General features: G+C 44.0%; 1 long non-coding RNA gene and 3 other non-coding genes across 7 annotated transcripts; all 4 read right to left on the bottom strand.

The window, feature by feature from the left end:
* Positions 1 to 1,600: 1,600 nt before the first annotated feature.
* LOC140899319 (uncharacterized) lies at positions 1,601 to 17,149 on the bottom strand. 4 transcript variants are annotated; one of them, XR_012155281.1, is made up of 6 exons: positions 17,035 to 17,127; positions 15,459 to 15,510; positions 14,397 to 14,445; positions 12,374 to 12,435; positions 6,216 to 6,381; positions 1,601 to 1,853 (listed from the first exon to the last, which is right to left on the bottom strand). It is a non-coding gene; the product is annotated as an uncharacterized lncRNA (long non-coding RNA). The 4 variants fall into 4 exon arrangements; XR_012155283.1 differs by lacking the exon at positions 1,601 to 1,853 and adding an exon at positions 9,710 to 9,799 and having other exon boundaries at positions 5,780 to 6,381; positions 17,035 to 17,132; XR_012155282.1 differs by lacking the exon at positions 1,601 to 1,853 and having other exon boundaries at positions 5,780 to 6,381; positions 9,710 to 12,435; positions 17,035 to 17,149.
* Positions 11,280 to 11,410, bottom strand: LOC140899458 (small nucleolar RNA SNORA17). The gene has a single exon (XR_012155343.1). It is a non-coding gene; the product is annotated as a small nucleolar RNA SNORA17 (small nucleolar RNA).
* Positions 13,528 to 13,662, bottom strand: LOC140899457 (small nucleolar RNA SNORA17). Its single transcript, XR_012155342.1, has one exon. It is a non-coding gene; the product is annotated as a small nucleolar RNA SNORA17 (small nucleolar RNA).
* On the bottom strand, positions 15,298 to 15,430 carry LOC140899456 (small nucleolar RNA SNORA17). The gene has a single exon (XR_012155341.1). It is a non-coding gene; the product is annotated as a small nucleolar RNA SNORA17 (small nucleolar RNA).
* Positions 17,150 to 19,630: the final 2,481 nt, after the last annotated feature.

The following is a 19,630-nucleotide window of genomic DNA, read 5'->3' as shown; positions in this document are numbered from 1 at the left end:
GTTGTTACACACCTTCCTGAACTGCCTGACCACATAGTAGGTAGGTCCTGGCGAATTCTAGGTTTTCTAGGAATTCTAGGTTTTGCTACGCTTGCGAGAAGGAGCATTGCCTGGTGGACCGCACCATTACCCATTTGCATTGTTTAATAATGTATTAAAATGATTACAGTTGAGGGAAAACACTGATGGCTATAACATAAGGATAAAACAGACCTATACAAATACAGAAAGTCCCCAGACAAAGACACGAACCAAATTAAGAGTGGCATATGCGCTATATAGTATACTGTATTCCCCGTATCAAGAGAATAACAGTGCTCAAACACCAGTTCAGGTCCAAATCTGCCTCTTGGTTTAATTGGCACTTCTAAAATTGACAGGATTTGATTGGAAAGGTAAAAGACTAATCCCCCATTAATCCACTGCTCTTCCCCTGCCCCCAAATAAAAATAAAAGAAAGGAATTTCAAACAATTTTTCAGTAGACAACAAAAACAAATCTCATTTGGCTGTCTAAACACTACCTGCTATTGAAGTACTGACCCTTTGTTTCCATTTGTATAATAATAATCCTTTTAATAATCTTATAATAAACTTATAATAATCCTTTAACATTCACAAGTGCTCTGAACACATGGATGGAGTGGGGTGTTTAGCTTATGTAAACTATTGTTAGTTGGTTCTCCATTCCCTGCACCATTTTTTCCATTCTGATAGACTGTATGCTGGTGATCCGACGGTAGCTTGGTGAAGTGAAGCACACATCTGAAGTACAATCACTAGAAAAAAAAAATTCTGTCCCACAGGATATATGGCCTCTGAAAGCAATCTTTAATGTCACAGCTGTAAAGTTATGAGTCCTTTGGAGTGGAGATATCAGTCCCTACTTTTAGTTCTATAAGACCATCATTATCACTCAACTGTTATTTATGGGGAAAATGTTTTAGTGGCAACAATACTTTAAATCTAGCTTGCAGCCTGTTTAACTTGTTGTCCCAGAGCCAGGCCAGCTTTGCACTACAGTAATTCATACACCAGAAAACTAAGCATCTTTTGTGGGGGTATTTTTGTTGTTTGGGGTTTCAGATTCATTGTGTTATGTCCATAAAAGTTACTCACACTTTTTAAATACTATAAAACTACAGTGTGTAGAAAAAAAGAAAAGAAAAGGAACCTAGAAATGCAAAGGCAAGGCCAACAATCCGAACTTAATGCATGCTATTGCATTAAAAGGGCACTCGGTTTAAGAGTTTTTAAAGGATTCTGCCTAGTTAAGTGCCGGATTTCCCATTTTTTGCCAGTTGAATCAGAAGTGAATTTAAACAATTTTTTATAAAATAAAAAAATTGGAATGGTTCAAATGGATATTACTTACAGTACTGTGAATACATCAGTATAATTCACTTTAGATTAATTGGGTAGGCCCCTTTTCTCTTTAGACTGACACTTAAATGAAGCTCAAACCCCAAGCCAGGAAGAAAGTCTGTTTAAACTTTAGTCTTTTTATGGTTTCACTATCCATTTGCTAATCTGAAAATGCCTGGAAAACACATGAATATAGCATTTAATGTAATTTATCAGGAGCACACACAGAAGCAGTGTAAAGGTCAGAATAGCTTTTTATTCTTTATTGCACCTTGGCTAAACAGGTTACAGAAAACATTTACAGTTGCAAAAATATATTAACATCACACCATATTATATTCACATTCATGGTCTGCAGCGCATGGAGCGTCTTTGAGCAAGTGCATGGCAGAGGATCAAGCTATATCTAGCAAACTTCAAGTGCAGAGATTCTAAATGCTTTCTTTTTCTGCTGTCAGGTTTGTTAGAAAACAAACCTACAGGCATCATCTGCAAACAAAGTGCACCAGCATATTAGAATAAGAACTTTAAATAAATGCATTCCTCAAAATGTTGTGCTAGACACTGCAATACTTCAGTACAGGGCTGGCACGCAACATTTTGGCACCCGAGGCGGGGAGCTCAAATGACGCCCCCATTCCCCCTTGCTTGGGCCAAACCTTTGAAATGTCTCCATTCTGCCTTCTTCCTGTTCTACTCCTCTCATGTTACTGCTCTGCTACCTACCCCAATAAAGGAGAACTAACAACTTAAAATGCCTTGTTCAAAAATTTTAAGTAACACAACTTTCAAACACCTGAACAGCAAATGTAACTTTTCTTGTCTGCATAGTAAACACTGGCATTTTTATCTGTTTGAATAATCAAAGTGGTGCTTTCCGTGCCTTCTTGGTTGCAAAGATTTGAACTGCTTCCTGAAGGTCCACAGTCTGGGCCAGCTCATGCTCTACTGAGATGGTTGCAAGGCCAACCAGCCTCTCCTGTGTCACTGTGGAGCGTAGATGTGATTTTATTAACTTCAACTTGGAGAAGCTGTGTTCTCCACAGACAACTGTTACAGGAAGTGTTAGAAGTATGCGCAGAGCAACAAAAACATTTGGAAAGAGGGTGGTCATCTTATTTGTGCACATATATTCCAGAACAGCCTTTGGAGTTGATCCAGCTGAAATGTATCTTGAAAGGGCTTTCAGTTCATCACCTAAATCACTCATATCAATATCGCGAATGTCATCACGTGTCAACACTGTCTCTGGTGCTGTCAAGGTTCCTCCCCCACTCTGAACTCTAGGGTACAGAGTAATATCTTGCATGAAAACCTCCTTAGCTTACTTTTACCAGCTTAGGTTAAAACTTCCCCAAGGTACAAATTAATTTGATCTTTTGTCCTTGGAATAACCACTGCTACCACCAAACTCTAACTGGGTTTACTGGGAAACATAGTTTGGACACGTCTTTCCCCCCAAAATCCTCCCAACCCTTGCACCCCACTTCCTGGGAAAGGTTTGGTAAAAATCCTCACCAATTTGCATAGGTGACCACAGACCCAAACCCTTGGATCTGAGAACAATGAAAAAGCATTCAGTTTTCTTACAAGAAGACTTTTAATAGAAATAGAAGTAAATAGGAGTAAAGGAATCAGCCCTGTAAAATCAGGATGGTAGGTACCTTACAGGGTAATTAGATTCAAAACATAGAGAATCCCTCTAGGCAAAACCTTAAGTTACAAAAAAGACACACAGACAGAAATAGTCATTCTATTCAGCACAATTATTTTCTCAGCCATTTAAAGAAATCATAGTCTAACACATACCTAGCTAGATTACTTACTAAAAGTTCTAAGACTCCATTCCTGTTCTATCCCCGGCAAAGCAGCATACCGACAGACACACAGACCCTTTGTTTCTCTCCCTCCTCCCAGCTTTTGAAAGTATCTTGTCTCCTCATTGGTCATTTTGGTCAGGTGCCAGTGAGGTTACCTTTAGCTTCTTAACCCTTTACAGGTGAGAGGATTTTTCCTCTGGCCAGGAGGGATTTTAAAGGGGTTTACCCTTCCCTTTATATTTATGACAGGTGCCCTGCATTGCTGGTGTAGGTCTTCTTCAGGTATAGTGAGGAGTTTTGGAATATCATACAACATCCCCCAAATATACTGCTGTGTTCCTTGAGCTGCATGAAATGTTCTTCAACTGACTGTATTGCACAATTTAGCACCTGGTTAAAGAATTCAACTTTGAATTGTTGTTTGGGGTCTCTTATGGGATTATCCAGTGCCTCGTAATCAAAATGTCATCTTCTTCGGTGACTCTTGTATTCTTGAATAGGTGGGAAAATAGCTTCAGTGTGAAGATTTCTGCCAACTTCTGTGTACTCTTCAGAACACTTTGAAATCCCTCATCTGACCGCTAAGACTGTAGGTATGACTTTGCTTTGTCCAGTTGTTCCATTGCTTCAGATATATCAAGGTCAACACCTTGGAGTCTCTTGCTTACAACATTTATTTCAAACAGTATATCATGCCACAACACTAAGTCACACAGAAATTTGAAGTTATGTATGTTTCTGGTGATTCCATTTCTCTCTGCCACTGTTCTCCCACAAACAGTTCCTGTCATAGCATTATCCTCCCTATCTTCCCAATTTGGTTTTTGATAGGCTTTATCGCCTCCACTCGGCTTTCCCATCATGTGGCACTCAGTGGTTTCAGTGTCAGAGAGGATGTTCCCAGATGTTGCTTCAAAGTTTGCCATCAACTTGTTGATGCAGTTGATGCAGAGAAAAATACATAGATGCTTTGAATTACATTAAAAAATTCAGCAGCCTCACTAGAAGCTGATGCTGCATCACTGACCACCAAGTTCAATGAATGAGAACTCCATGGGACATAAAAAGCTCGAGGGTTTAACTCTCAGATCCGTGTCTGCACTCCTCTGTTATTTCCTCTCACGTTGGCACCATTATCATAGCCCTGACCTCTCATGTCAGCTATTGCAATTCCCGTATCTTCCAGCTTTTTAAGCAGCACATTTGTCATACCAGCTCCTGTAGTATCATCAATGTCAATACTAGAAAATGCTCTGACAGTCACCATTGCAGGGACATTTTCACTAGGTTCTGTTGTTGTTACAAAACGCACCATTAAAGTCATTTGTTCCATATGGCTGATGTCAGGTGTGCAGTCCAGAATAACAGAGTAATATCTTGCTGACTTCAGATCTGCCACAATCTTCTGTTTGACTTTTGTTGCCAGTAACCGTATGATTTCATTTTGAATTGTTTTTCCAAGGTAGTGGTGTGTGTACATTTCTTGGGTATCAGAGTAGCAGCCGTGTTAGTCTGTATTTGCAAAAAAGAAAAGGAGTACTAGTGGCACCTTAGAGACTAACCAATTTATTTGAGCATAAGCTTTTGTGAGCTACAGCTCACTTCATCGGATGCTGTAGCTCACAAAAGCTTATGTTCAAATAAATTGGTTAGTCTCTAAGGTGGCACTTAGTACTCCATTTCTTGGGTGGTGACTCTTCTTAGATGCTCCTGAAGTACAGCATCAAACTCAGCCATCAGCTCCACAATTTTAAGGAAGTTTCCACTGTTTGGCACATACAGCTGATCTGAAGTGCCATGCAGTGCTAGGTTTTGGGTAGCAAGCGTTCTCACAATGGCAATGTGCCTTTTCAGAACATTTTGCCAATAAAGAGACTGATGCAATCTTCACTTGATGCTGATTATCTATGGTGGCCTTTAACCTTAGCCTCATCTCAAGCTTTTTCCACCTATGGAATGCTGTCTGGTGATTTGCTGCCTTCTCATGGCATGCCAGATTTCTAGGCAGATTTTTCCAGTCTTCTGTTCCTGTAGAACCCAATGTGGCTGGAACATTAGACTGGAAGAGTTTGCAACACACACAGTATGCAGCATTCTGGGTTTTTGAGTACATAAGCCATGGCCTCTCCACTTTGTCACCATTGGGGATTTCACGCCAGTAATGTGTTGGATGGAAACTTCTATTTTCATTGTCTTTGGGGAACATGAAGTTTTTCACTTGCTGTGGCTCATGCAGTATAAGGAAGTCCCTCAGGCTACTGCTCAAGTGGGTCCACAGTCCTGGATCATCTAGACTTAAGGAACTAAACTCAGCAGCAGCTGTTTCTTGTGCCTCTCCCACACTGTTCTCTCATCTACACTTTTCTTCAGGAATGTACATGGTTACATCCATTTGAGATGGAGATATGGATGCTGCAGTAGCTGCCAGGTCACCTGCACTCTGATTAACTGGAAGATCAGGCATCTCCTCACCACTCACATCCTCACTGGGGCCAGAAGGCTCACCGTGAACATTTGTGTCTATGTATCTCAGGAGAGCTCCGTCCTGCTTAGATAGACCAGCTTCCTTTGCTTTCTTTCTTTTTCTGAATACTGCCCCAGAGGGAATTTTTCTTCTTTCACTCATGACTGCTGTTCTGTGCCAGCTATAGTGGCTCTCAACACTCAGTTGAAGAGGACAAATAAGCAGGCTGGTGGCAGAGCGAGTGAGGGAAGATATTAGTGTCTTAAGGGCCTAACTGGCTCCTACTACTTCAGTTGACTGCCTGTTCCCCTCAAGTGGGTTCAGGGAAGCAGCAGGAAACAGGAATCTCCCTGAGAAGCTGGTGTTAATCAGTCCAGGCTCCTGGGGGGTGCTAGAGAGGTACATAAGAGGCTCCTCCTCCTCTCTTCTCCCTGCAGCTCCTGCTGCTTTCTGTTATTCCTTCTCACCTTTTCTCCTGCCTGCCTGTTATGTATCTTGTGCCCTCCTTCCTCTAGCACAGAACTCCACCATCTCTGTGCATCTAGATCAGAGAAAATACATACGCACCAGCAGCAGACACAATTTTCTACACTCTGGATTCTAGTGGTGCCCCCCCACAGTCTGGCACCACCTCAGGTCACCTCATGGTAAGGCCAGCCCTGCTTCTGTAGCCCAGGAAGGTACATCATACTGCTCCTCAAGCACGTCTGGTTTGACACCTCTGATTGTGGCTCTGAGAGGAAAGAGAGAAGCTGATCAGTCCCTGCATTTAAGACCTTGCTGATCACTGTGGTACAGCATCCGAGTACCTTACACGTTTAACATGAACATACATCTCTGTTCTGATTAGCAACAAGATGATCTTGTCCCTGTAGCCAATGGACCAAGGATGTTGAACCGAGTCAGTTATGACTCAAGGACTATTCAGAGAATTTCATTTCTCAAAGAAAAACAGCTCTGTAAAATGAAACCCAGTTTTCAGGAAAGTCATTACAATGGCTAAATGAAGAATTCGAAAGGAGCTTACATTTTAACCATTCCGTGCCCAGGAACAGTGGTAGGTGGACATTACTAAGAAACAAAGCAATATGGATTCAGTGGGTAAAATTTATCCCAGCACTGAAGGCCTGGCAGGAGGCCTTATGCAACCTGTAAACCCCAATTAATCCCTTTGACAATGCATTTAAGTCATGAATACGGCTCTGTGCACACACTGAGCTGAATTTTGTTCCAGTAAAGAATACTCAGGGCCCATTTAACAAAGAGGATACAGGGTTAAGAAGCCATTCACAACCTCGTGACTTGTCCACAGCAAAGGATTCCATTTTTGCGTAGGGTTATTGGGCTGATGGTTCAGTGTTGCTTCAGGACATGGGTCACTCCAGAAAAAAGTTAAAGATCTAATCATTTGAGAGTTTAGCAAGCCATAGGGTCTTTTTTCCAATCCTTTCTTGCTTATGAGGGTCTTCTGCATCCCTCAGAGTCCTCTGCCAGTTCCCACCTTCCCCCCTAATCACCACTGTAAAGCCAACTTGTAGCCATCTTCCTTCCAGCCAAAGAGGAACGAAGCATCAGTAGCAAATCTCAAAATGAGTAGATGCTATTGGTGAGCAATGCAAGGTTCTCTCTCTGCCTCCCACCTCAAAACTAAAAGTTGTGTGTGCTAACCTCACAGCAGGTCCAAGCCCGTATCAATCAGAGCCAAAACTAAATTGTATGATTACATCAGCAAGCAGGCTTGAGATTGAGAATCTATGTTAGTGTAATTTCTATGAGATTCTGCAAGAGAGATATACAGGGAGGATCAATAACAGAAGGACATCAGGTGCTAAATTAAGCAGTCCTGCACCTGCTCCAACTCTTACTTTAACTTACACCTTCCTATGGCTGCTCAGTATGAAGATGCAGCTATTAGACACCCTTATGAAGTCTAGCTTGGATTTTGGCTCTTGGTATTCAAACTGGGTCTCCAATAGCAACAGAGAGCATTACCCAGGATGCCACTGAGCTGCACCAAAGGGATGATTTTTTCCAAAACCATTTGCAATCAAGGATTTATCATTCTCAGCTGTACTCCAACAGACTAGATCTAGCCTTAGTTATTTACTAAGGTTTTATTACTTTGATATCCAAATTGCTTCATCTCCTTTCGGCAACTAATTTCACTAATATGATCGAGTTGTAGTAATTTCTGGGCATATTCAGTAATAAGATTTGATACAAGAACTCATCTCAGATAATAACACCATTGCCACAAGCTGCAGGTAAAAGCCCATGGCAGCTGATAAGAAAACCTGATGCAGAAACCAAATTATAGCTATATTTATGAAGAGATTATTGCCATATTTAGTAAGCATGAATTCTAAGACAACTCAAGAAGAAAAAGCAAAGGCAGCATAAGCTAAACTGGGTCTCAAGACATGTTTTATGTTTAATTTATAATATGCAACAATGCACATTTTAAACTTTTCTTAAGATACATGCTTCTTGACAGTTTATTAAGTTTCTCACTATATCAGTAACATTTCAACTCTTCCAAGTTTTTTTTTTTAAATCCTCCAAGTTTGTCTCTTATAGCTTTTCCATCATACTCCTATTTCCATGAGTTCAAGATGTTGGTGGGGTACATGAATTAAAAAAACAAAACTTGAAATATGAAATCATATGACCATTCCACAAATTGTTTGTTCCGTATTAACACTTGTGTCAAGACTGGAGCTTTCATTCTCTCAAACTCAGACCCTCAAAGGCCTGACACCACATGGCTATTGCGATTTTACAACTGCAACCGTCAGGCTGCTGGAGTGCTTAAATCAAATGTGTTGGAGTCCCAACCTACTACCTCTATTTGCAGTGTCTCAAACGTTTTCAGAGATCCCAATTACATCTGTAGGAAATTACATATAAACACCTGGTAAAGTAACAAACTCAACTGAGGTTTCCATGCTCATCTGTTTAATCCTTAGGAAGACTGGTATTTTCCACACTAGATGAACACATATTGGAACATAGGCTTTTAGTTTCTCTTGAACTCATTTAGCTGTGCCCAGGTCTAGGAACAGTGACTTCCATAAGGTATCATATGCAATATCTAGCCAGTGAGCTGTAACTAGAGAACTAGCCTAATTTCTTAATTTCTTTGTATTCCTTGGTTTAAATCAGACCATTACTTAATTGTGTAGTTAGTCCAAAAAAACCATTATCTTAAATTCTGCTCAACATCTCGGACTGTAATTATGCAGATCATTTCTTTTTTCCCCCCACTCTCTTAATTATCTTGATTCTTATTTGGCTATCATTTTACTACTGACCTCTTTCTGGCACAGCTTTCAATATGCTATACCAGGGGTGGGCAAACTACAGCCCGCAGGATTGCCCCCTGTGGTGCCACAGACCCCGCACCGCTCTCAGAAGTGGTCAGCACCACATCCCTGGGGCCCTGGGGTAAGAGGGCTCTGTGCATTGCCCTTGCCTCCAGGCACTGCCCCCCACAGCTCCCATTGGCCAGGAACAGGGAACCATGGCCAATGGGAGCTTTGGGGGAGGTACCTGGAGGCATGGCAAGGGCAGCCCACGAAGCCTGGGCCCCCCCCGCAGGGACAGGGTTCCAGCTGCTTCCCAGAGTGGCACTGCGTGGGGCCAGGGCACGCATGCAAGGAGTCTGCCCTGGTGCGTACTGCTGCGACCCGAGCTGCTTTAGGTAAGCGGCACCAGGCCGGAGCCTGAACCCCTCCTGCACCCCAACCCCCTGCCCTGAGCCCCCTCCTGCACACAATTTCCCCACCCAGATGTGGCCCTCAGCCCAAAAAGTTTGCCCACCCCGTGCTATACTATAACCCCACCCCCTCAACCTCTCTTCACGTGGGGTATGAATGGTTAGACAGATGGAAGTTTCAAAAGTACTTTATTTTTCACAATATTTACATCTTGGATATTTGTGATTTAAATGCAATACAGTGAAGACGACTTATTTTAGAGATTATGCCACAGCATGGAATGGCTCTAGATTCTGAGGTATGAGTCAATGTGACCAAAGGTTTTTCTTTCAAAGCATGTCTTACTTTAAAATGTTGGTATTTTCACTGGCTGAAAGTCAGAACCATAGATGAGTCCCCCAGGAAGGTATAGTCCATATCTGGATTTCTGTCCGGCTTTGGGAAGATAATTATTAACTAGCAGTATTAACATGTTGGGGAATCCACTGAGCGAGTAACCCTTCTGCACAGAAGTGATCTTAATACTGGGCAATTTTTAAATAAGACATTTTTGTTTTACCTAATGTAACTGCATCTCCTAAGACTAGGCATCAGATTCATTGACATGTTCAAACCAAAGCGATAAGCATCTGCTTGAGTCACTGTATTTTAATCAAATTCTAGAATTCTATTTTCTCTGATTTTCTCAAATTTTTGTCTTAGATTTTTTAATTTTCTAGCAGCATAATTCAACTGAACATGATTTTCTGAGGATTTTAAAAAAAGTTATACTTTTAACAAGGTGAAGTTTTAAAATAGCCTCATTAGGCATTTACTACCCTGATGGAACCCTTGATCTAATTAAAGACTTATGAGAAACCAAATATATATTTGAGGGGGATAAAAGAAATCAGGGATTTTAAATGAAACATTCACATCTTAATGCATGAATCTTTCCACAGAACTGCAGCCGTATACACCACAACCTTATTGACATTCTTTTAAGAAGCCACTGCTATCGGGCAGCGCCTTTTCCCAATTAAATGGCTCATTTTTGCAGCCACCAGCTACCCATTTGGTTAATGGCACCTTTGGCCCCTATAATGCCCACTTAATGAGGACATTTTCCAGCATTCAGCACTTCCAGATTTTATCAGGCTATTAGTCAAAGCCTTCAGGAGTTTTAGAAAACTCAGTCTGGCGATAGCCTATTCCTCTTCAGTCACCTTATACCACCAATACAGTGGAGGACTATCTGCACTATACTCCCAGAGATGGCATAGGTTGCACAATTATTACAACACGTTTATATCTTTGCTTCCTAACAGAACATTAGCTTGGAGGTCAAGCTTCTTTGCAGATGCATTAACATATAAAACTCAGTAGAAAACTTACAAGCCACGTTGCAGCTTTAAAAAAAAACCAGAACTTTTCTTTAATCAGATCAAAGCATTTCACCTTTGGATGCACTGTAAAGTTTATTCCTCTTATAAAAGGACTTCACTGAATTTCTGCATGGAGTTTGGATTGGATATTGAAAGCGTATTCTTTTATCTCATCTATTCCTTTAACATGTCTGAATTAACTTGTTTTATTACATACTTGTGACATATGATGAATGCTTTTGCAGTGTTTGAAAGGATTTTGCAAACAGACATGTGGAAACATACAATCAGCGTTGAAGTTCTTTAGCAAATGTGTGTACTGATTTAGCATAATTTTGTTGTTGAGACATTTGAGAAAAATTCTGTGCTTTAATAACTTTGTATTACAAGTTAATTGCTATACTAATGCATTAAGACCAATTTAATTTGAAACTCAACAGTCCTTAAATGTGCTTATTACTTTAAAACCTTAACACAAATTCAATCTCTACAAAACAGTCTGATACAAAGAAAACAGACAGCCCCCTCACTCTTCCTCCCCAAATTAATAAATTGTTTAGCCGCGGTAAATGTCTGCATCCATTCTTTAAGGATATAGACTCAAAGCAGCCAGTGCTTCCTGTCTGCCTCCTTCTGGCATAAAGACAACACTGCAGTTGTATTTACGTCTCCACGGGGCAGTAACTGATTAGCAGGCAATGGTAATCGGAAAATTTAAAAACGTAGCCTTGCCAACTGAAGTAGCAAACATCTACTTTAGCTATCTGAACTTAAGAGACTAATATGTCTCCACAATGTTGACACACTAGTGGTGGACCTGCCCTGTGCCAGACGGTTATCAGGAAATATTATGATGGAAGTAATGTAGTTCTGCTTGTGTGCACATGAATTTTATAGTGCTTACAAATAATGTACATCTAAAACATAAAATATGAGAGCTCTAACAGACTGTCAGTTTCCTACATTAGCCAGAAAAAAAGTTCCAGCCCAAACCCAGTAGACAATGATGTACATGATTGTTCTAAATTAAATAATGAATGCATTATAGGATTGTCTTCCACGATCACTGGGTTTTTCTTTAAGGCTTAAAAAGCAAAGATGGACACAAAGTAGGAAAAAATAATTGCTGAGTGTTTCTCAAAATTAACGGTATATAGTCTGGGAGCTTAGATCCAAAATGAACGTTGTAGAAATATAAGCTACAAAGAGAAATGTACTCAAAGTTTTTAATTCCATGAAAATAGTTTACAGGTTGAATTTAAAAATCCCCTTCAGACTAAGTAACCTAAACATATGCATGAGCACAGTGCTGCAGAGAAGAAGAAAGCGAAACTGATTACAACAAAAGTGAAACTACCAATCTAATATAAATTCCGGGCATTAAAAGAGGGGAGGGGGAAATCAGCAAAAATGGTGGAAGGAAAGTTACATTTTAAGCCTTCTTTCATTTTCAAGCATCTAACAGTTTATTGGTGATATAGATAAGGATATGTTCTTTTATAAATATGATTAAAAAAAATAACCTGACCATGATGTCCCTTAAACATCAGTTTTTATGCTCCAACTCACTGGCACCAGCAGTTGTGGTAACTGATCTCATGCCAGGAATATTAGATTCCGGTGCTAAGGATGCCATAATACGTACCTTCAACAGCACTTATGTTACACAATTTCAAAGGAAATTAGTGCTGTCCTCCTCCAAAGCAACTGTGAATAGGAGACAGAATATCAAACGTTTGCAAAGCAAGGCAGTGATTTTAAAATACTTCTCAGAAGTTCTTCCTATTTTAAAGTTATACATTCAAATGTAAAACCCACTGAACTGTTCTTTTATTTCCATGCAGGCAATACGTGAACTCAGTAATGTTCCTACAATTCATATATCATTTGCTTACCCCCCCCTTTCATTGGACACTCCGTAACCTGTATAATTCAACCACTCTGCATGCCAACAATGTAGCCACAAATATTTCTACTTTAATTCATAAGTAACCAGAATTTATCTCTTTGCTCTTTCATTAAGAAGTGTGTCTAAGTCTCACAAACCCAGAACTGAAGCTAATGGATTAACATTTGAATAGAAGCATTACTTACGGCTTGTCTACATGGGAAATTAAGCAGCAAAACTATAGCTGAATAATTAGACTGCTATAGGTATACTGGGAGAACGCCTCATGTGGCATTCTTATTCCAGGATAAGAATGTCCTTTTTTCACATAGCTTAAACTGCGGCCAAAGAGACATTAGATAAACCGGAAAGTCACTCTCTCATTCCAAAAAGAAAAGGAGTACTTGTGGCACCTTAGAGACTAACCAATTTATTTGAGCATGAGCTTTCGTGAGCTACAGCTCAGCTCATGCTCAAATAAATTGGTTAGTCTCTAAGGTGCCACAAGTACTCCTTTTCTTTTTGCGAATACAGACTAACACGGCTGTTACTCTGAAATCTCTCATTCCAGAGTCTTAGAATTTATTTGATAGTTTTTGTCTTTAAAGTGCTTTAAAAGTACAACCCCCAAAAAATCTCATGAGAGGTATTAAAACGTTAACCCCAATTTACAGATAGCAGAACAGACACCAAGTAGCAATCTTCCCAAGGCCACAGAAGACAGTTTCAAAGGCAAACATGGGACTGAGGAGTTCCCGAGAATAGAACAGTCACTTCTACTTGTCCTTGCATACAAGGATGTAGGGCCTTTTCCTGACGCAGCTAAAATTAGTGTGCTTTTAACTGCCTTTCAAAGGATATTTGCGCCATCTTTCACCAATTCTCTGGAGAAAGCAGGTATACTTGGAAACAATGTTAGGCTACTAATCATTCTGAGTGCTCACAGGTTTCAGAACAACTGAGCGTAGACGCAGCCTCTTCCTCTCTGCCACCTAATGACACACACATGGCATGACAGCCACAAGTGTAACGCCTCTAGGGGCATGGGACGATTAATATATAGGATGCTGAAGAGAAGTAGCGATTCTTCCACAATAAATGCAAAGCAGCAACAAACAAAAAAGAAATCCGAAGTAGGACCTCAACCATGAGACTGAAATGGACATATATAATCACCCCCTATCCACTTACAAACAGCTGCAGAATTTCATGAGCAGCTCCTCTGAGACAGCTCTCATCTCTCAGCAATCTAAAGAAATGCAAATACCTGCCATTTTGTAGCTTATATCTGTATTTGATTGTAGAGCTGTACATCAAGGACTTCGCTAACTACTTCCAAATTCTGGTCTAGACAAGACATACTAACAGGCTAGTGTAGACAAGGCTGTGTGTATAACCCATGTCAGTTTAACATGTGTTAAAGGCACACCGCCTTGTCTACACTCCAGGCTGTCAACATTGTTAGCAAAATTTCAGAGTAGCAGCGTGTTAGTCTGTATTCGCAAAAAGAAAAGGAGGACTTGTGGCACCTTAGAGACTAACCCATTTATTTGAAGATAAGCTTTCGTGAGCGACAGCTCACTTCATCGGATGCATCCAATGAAGTGAGCTGTAGCTCACGAAAGCTTATGCTCAAATAAATGGGTTAGTCTCTAAGGTGCCACAAGTCCTCCTTTTCTTATCGCTAACACATCCTAATTCCTAGTCTAGACAAGGGTTTAGCCGATGGTCTCTGATATATGGAAGTACTATTTAGAATGTACACGGTCTCCATGCTCACCTCATTCCTAGGATGCAGACTTCTTGGACCATGGTATCTTTTGATTGTTCTGCCGAAAAAGACAAAACACACTGTACAGCAATTATAATCATTCTAAAATTTGACATGAAAAGGAATTATAATTCAAGAGAGATGGAAAGGATGGGATGTTTGGATCTAGGCTATTTCAGAGTTCAGAGAAACAGAGTTGGATTCAGGCTCACCTCTGCAAACATAATGTTCTTGAAAAAATGGAGGGCGGGGGGGAATAATGTGCTAGATGGGCGTTTATTTCCATTAAAGAATCCCAGTCTGCAGAGTGAAATATCAGGGCAGGTCCACCTATAATTTTAAAGATCGCCAAATACCGAGTAAATTGCAGTTCACGGAAACACCAGGTCACAATGGTACCTAAACAAAGTTAGAGCTCCCCACTCTTGCTGATCAAAACAGTGAATTTTCACAAAAGACCTTGTTCATCCTCTTTACGCTACTTCAGAACCAATATCACCAGGGGATACCAAATGACCGAAGGGGACTGATACTGGTGGAATACAATACTCATCAATTCTAGGCTGCTGATTCAAATTCAGCTCCAACTGGTAGTACTTAACTAAAATTGGTTCGCCACTAAACAGCTATCTGCTGGTAATGCACAATAGGTTACATAGCATCAGTCCAACGTAGGACAAATGCCCACATTGCAAAAGGCATCACCACAATTTGCCCCAATGGAATGGGTAGAGAGACCAATTACCTTCTTGCCCAGAGGTGGACACACTGGGGCAGGGCAGAGAAACTGTCCCTCCTCCTGACATGTGATACCTGCAGTTGATAGAAAACTTCTATCTCCACAGCTCTTAATCCAACACCTTTCACTGACTACTACATTTATATTGAACAATGTAAAGAAAAGAAACAAAATGTCAGGCTGCTAATCATTCTGAGCGCTCATGATTTCAGAGCGCTGAGCGTAGACACAGCCTCTTCCTCTCTGCCACCTGATGACACAAACATGGCATAGCAACCATATCTGCAACGCCTATAGGGGCATGTAGTGAACCTGCATGAAATGATGCTCACCTGAGCTCTAGGAGAAAACCTCTTGCATGTGCAGTATTCACATTTCCACCCCCTGTAAAAACAGCAAAAACACAGAAAATAAATAGAGCATTTGTTATACTCATTTGGACACGCGCTTCAGGGGCCCACTATTTAGGTATCAGTGTGTGGCGGAGAGCAGTTTGGAAAACTAAACACTACAGCCAAACTGAATATAACCTCTTGTTTCTCTTATGAGGATAAAACATGTAGCCGGGGCGGGGGGGGGGGCGCCCTAGGAGCAGACAAGGGAGGGGGGGAAGGGAAGGGAAGCGCCGCCAACACGGACACGGACGGGGGGGGGAGGGGAAGGGAGGCGCCGCGAACACGGACACGGACCGGGGGGGGGGAGGGGAAGGGAGGCGCCGCGAACACGGACACGGACCGGGGGGGGAGGGGAAGGGAGGCGCCGCGAAGGACGGCCGGGGGGGGGGAGGGGAAGGGAGGCGCCGCGAACACGGACACGGACCGAGGGGGGAGGAGAAGGGAGGCGCCGCGAAGGACGGCCGGGGGGGGGAGGGGAGGGGAAGGGAGGCGCCGCGAAGGACGGCCGGGGGGGGGGGGAGAGGGGAAGGGAGGCGCCGCGAAGGACGGCCGGGGGGGGGGGGGGGAGAGGGGAAGGGAGGCGCCGCGAAGGACGGCCGGGGGGGGGGGGGGAGAGGGGAAGGGAGGCGCCGCGAAGGACGGCCGGGGGGGGGGGGGAGAGGGGAAGGGAGGCGCCGCGAAGGACGGCCGGGGGGGGGGGGGAGAGGGGAAGGGAGGCGCCGCGAAGGACGGCCGGGGGGGGGAGGGGAGAGGGGGAGGGAGGCGCCGCGAACACGGACACGGACCGAGGGGGGAGGGGAAGGGAGGCGCCGCGAAGGACGGCCGGGGGGGGGGGGAAGGGAGGCGCCGCGAAGGACGGCCGGGGGGGGGAGGGGAAGGGAGGCGCCGCGAAGGACGGCCGGGGGGGGGGGGGGGAGAGGGGAAGGGAGGCGCCGCGAAGGACGGCCGGGGGGGGGGGAGAGGGGAAGGGAGGCGCCGCGAAGGACGGCCGGGGGGGGGGGGGAGAGGGGAAGGGAGGCGCCGCGAAGGACGGCCGGGGGGGGGGGAGAGGGGAAGGGAGGCGCCGCGAAGGACGGCCGGGGGGGGGGAGGGGAGGGGAAGGGAGGCGCCGCGAAGGACGGCCGGGGGGGGGGGGGAGGGGAAGGGAGGCGCCGCGAACACGGACACGGCCGGGGGGGGGGGAGAGGGGAAGGGAGGCGCCGCGAAGGACGGCCGGGGGGGGGGAGGGGAAGGGAGGCGCCGCGAAGGACGGCCGGGGGGGGGGGGAGAGGGGAAGGGAGGCGCCACGAAGGACGGCCGGGGGGGGGGGGAGAGGGGAAGGGAGGCGCCACGAAGGACGGCCGGGGGGGGGAGGGGAAGGGAGGCGCCGCGGGTGACCGTTGAGCGGAGCACGGCCCCGGGTCTCTAAGAAGGGAGGGTCCGAGGCAGGGGCCGGCCCCGCGGGGGTGCGGGGTGGCGAGCTCCCCCACAGTCCCTCCAGGGCGAGGGAAGGGCCCGGCCGCTCCTCACTCACCGTCCCTGCGCGGCTCGCCGAGAAAAAGGGGCCGATAGGCCCGCTCCTCCCCCTTATATAGAGCTGCCCGACGGGAGCTCTAAAGGGACCAAAAACCCTGCCCTCCGCGGCCCGCAGCTGCCTCGTGGCCGCAGACACACTCCCCCTGCTGGACAGGAGTGTGAAGTGCAGGGAGTCGGCTTCAGGGGCCCAGGGAGGGGGCGGAGGGGAATGGGAGGAGGAAGAGGGGAGGAAGCAGAGAAGAGGAGAATCAGCAGGGGGAGGGGGGCAAGGCAAAAAGAAAAGAGGGGGCCAATATGGTCAACCTCCAGCATTCAAAAAGCATGAGCCTAGCTCTGTTCAACAGCTAAATACATTCAAAATAGCCTGTGTGTTTGTATTGCTCCTTCTGGTGTCTGAGCCTATTCAGCTCACATTTCCCAGCTTCCTTCCCCAGCCATGCAGGCTAGACACACAGGTTTCCTTTAAAAAAAATAACTACAATGGCGAGAGGCTCAATGAATCCCATGACTCCACAAGATGGAGCTTTAAGAGAAACACCAAATATCTCAAGAGCTGGCAACACTGGAAAGGGGTCTGTAAAGGCAGGGGACGAAAGGAAGGGAAATGGGGAGGAGATCAGCCTTGGGAAGGAACGAGAAGTGGGGTAAGGCTGGATTAGAGACCGATTCCTGTCCAGGAAGTGATTTTACCCCTGGAATATCTCAGTGTGCATGCATAAGAGGAGAGCGCTGCAATGAGGCTGATAGACTCAGAGTGAACGGGAAGCTAGTCTGGTGAGTTTGAGTAAGACCTGTGCATCGTTTCCATATTCAAGGTGTGCGCAGACATAGGACCATATAGGTAACAGTGATTACTAAACACACCTTCCTCTTGAAATGAACAGGGACGCTGGTTTAAAAAGCAATGGCACACAGAGACCACTGATCAAATTGTGCTTGTCCAAGTCAAACACAGATCTTGCCACTGGCGTTAAAATAAACGGATTGTTTCAAATGCTAAGCTGAGAACCCAGTCTTTTCATAATATAGGCTGCACTTCACAAAACACCTAACCATGTGAGTCGTTCAGTGGGAAATCAATGTTAAGCTAAAAAGTTAAGCCCAAGCTTAAGAGCTTTGGTGAACTGGGGCCTTCCAGCACCCATATTTTCCTTCCACATAAAGCAATAGAGTTATAAAATAAAAAATAAAACATCATAACTTCTAATGGAATGCTCTAACCTTTAAAAATATCACACAGTTGTCTGAATAATGCTTTAGTTATTATTGTTACAAGCAACACTTACAATCACTGTGATGGGAAAAGACTGGAGAAAAAAATATTTCCCGCTAGTTTAGGGCATGGCTACACTTGCAGTTGTAGAGCGCTGGGAGTTAAACCAGCCTTCGGAGACCGCAGCAGGGAAAACGCTGCCAAGTGTTTACACTCTCTGCTGGAAGCACACTGATGTGGCCACATTAGCAGCTCTTGCAACGCCACAAAGACCAGTGCATTGTGGTAGCTATCCCAGCATGCAAGTGGCTGCAACGTGCTTTTCAAATGCAGGGGGTGGGGTGGAGTGTAGTGTGACAGGGAGTGTGTTGTGTGTATGTAGGGGGAGAGAGAGAGAGAGAGTTTTGGGGGGCTGAGAGCGTGTCAGCATGCTGTCTTGTAAGTTCAGACAGCAACAGACATAGATAAACATGATATGTTGGGGAAAAGTCAATATAGTTTTTGCAAAGCTGAAACCAGGCCTCACCAATCTATTAGAATTCTCTGAGGGAGTCAACGAGCATGTGGACATGGGTGATCCAGCTGACATAGTATTTTTGGACTTTCAGAAAACCTTTGACAACTAAGCAGTCAAAAGGATAAGAGGGAAGGTCCTCTCATGGATCAGTAACTGGCTAAACATTAGGAAAAGGTAGGAACGAGTGGTAATTTTTTACAATGGAGGGAGGTAAATAGCAGGGTCCCCCAAGGATCTGCACTGGGATCTGTGATATTCAACATATTCATAAATGATCTGGAAAAATAGGTGAACAGGTGGCAAAATTACAGTCAATACAAAATTACATAAGTACAGCCCTACTGGGTCAGACTAAGGGTCCATCTAGCCCAGTTTCTTGTCTTCTGACAGTGGCCAGTGCCAGGTGCCCCATAGGGAATGAACAGGTAATCATCAAGTAATGCATCCCCTGTCGCTCATTTCCAGCTTCTGGCAAACAGAGGCTAGGGACACCATTTTACTCAAGAGAAGTTAAGTCTAAACCTGACTGCAAAGAGTAAAGTGATATCCCTAACCTGGGTGACTGGGCAATAAAATGGCAGATGACAATTCAATGTTGATAAGTGCAAAGTAATGCAAAATGGAAAAAATAACCCCAACTATACATACAAAGTGATGGGGTTTAAATGATCTGTTACCACTCAAGAAAGAGATCTCAGAGTCATTGTGGACAGTTCCCTAAAAATATCGCTCAATGTATAGCAGCAGTCAGTAAAGCTAACAACATTATAAACCATTAGGAAAAGGAGAGATAATATAGAAGAGAAAATATCATAATGCCACTATATAAATGCATAGTATGCCCATACCTTTAATATTGCCTGC

Source organism: Lepidochelys kempii, chromosome 16, assembly GCF_965140265.1.
Source record: "Lepidochelys kempii isolate rLepKem1 chromosome 16, rLepKem1.hap2, whole genome shotgun sequence".
Lineage (NCBI taxonomy): Eukaryota > Metazoa > Chordata > Testudines > Cheloniidae > Lepidochelys > Lepidochelys kempii.
The sequence above is the reverse complement of the archived record's forward strand: the minus strand, read 5'-3'. Positions and strand labels throughout refer to the sequence as shown.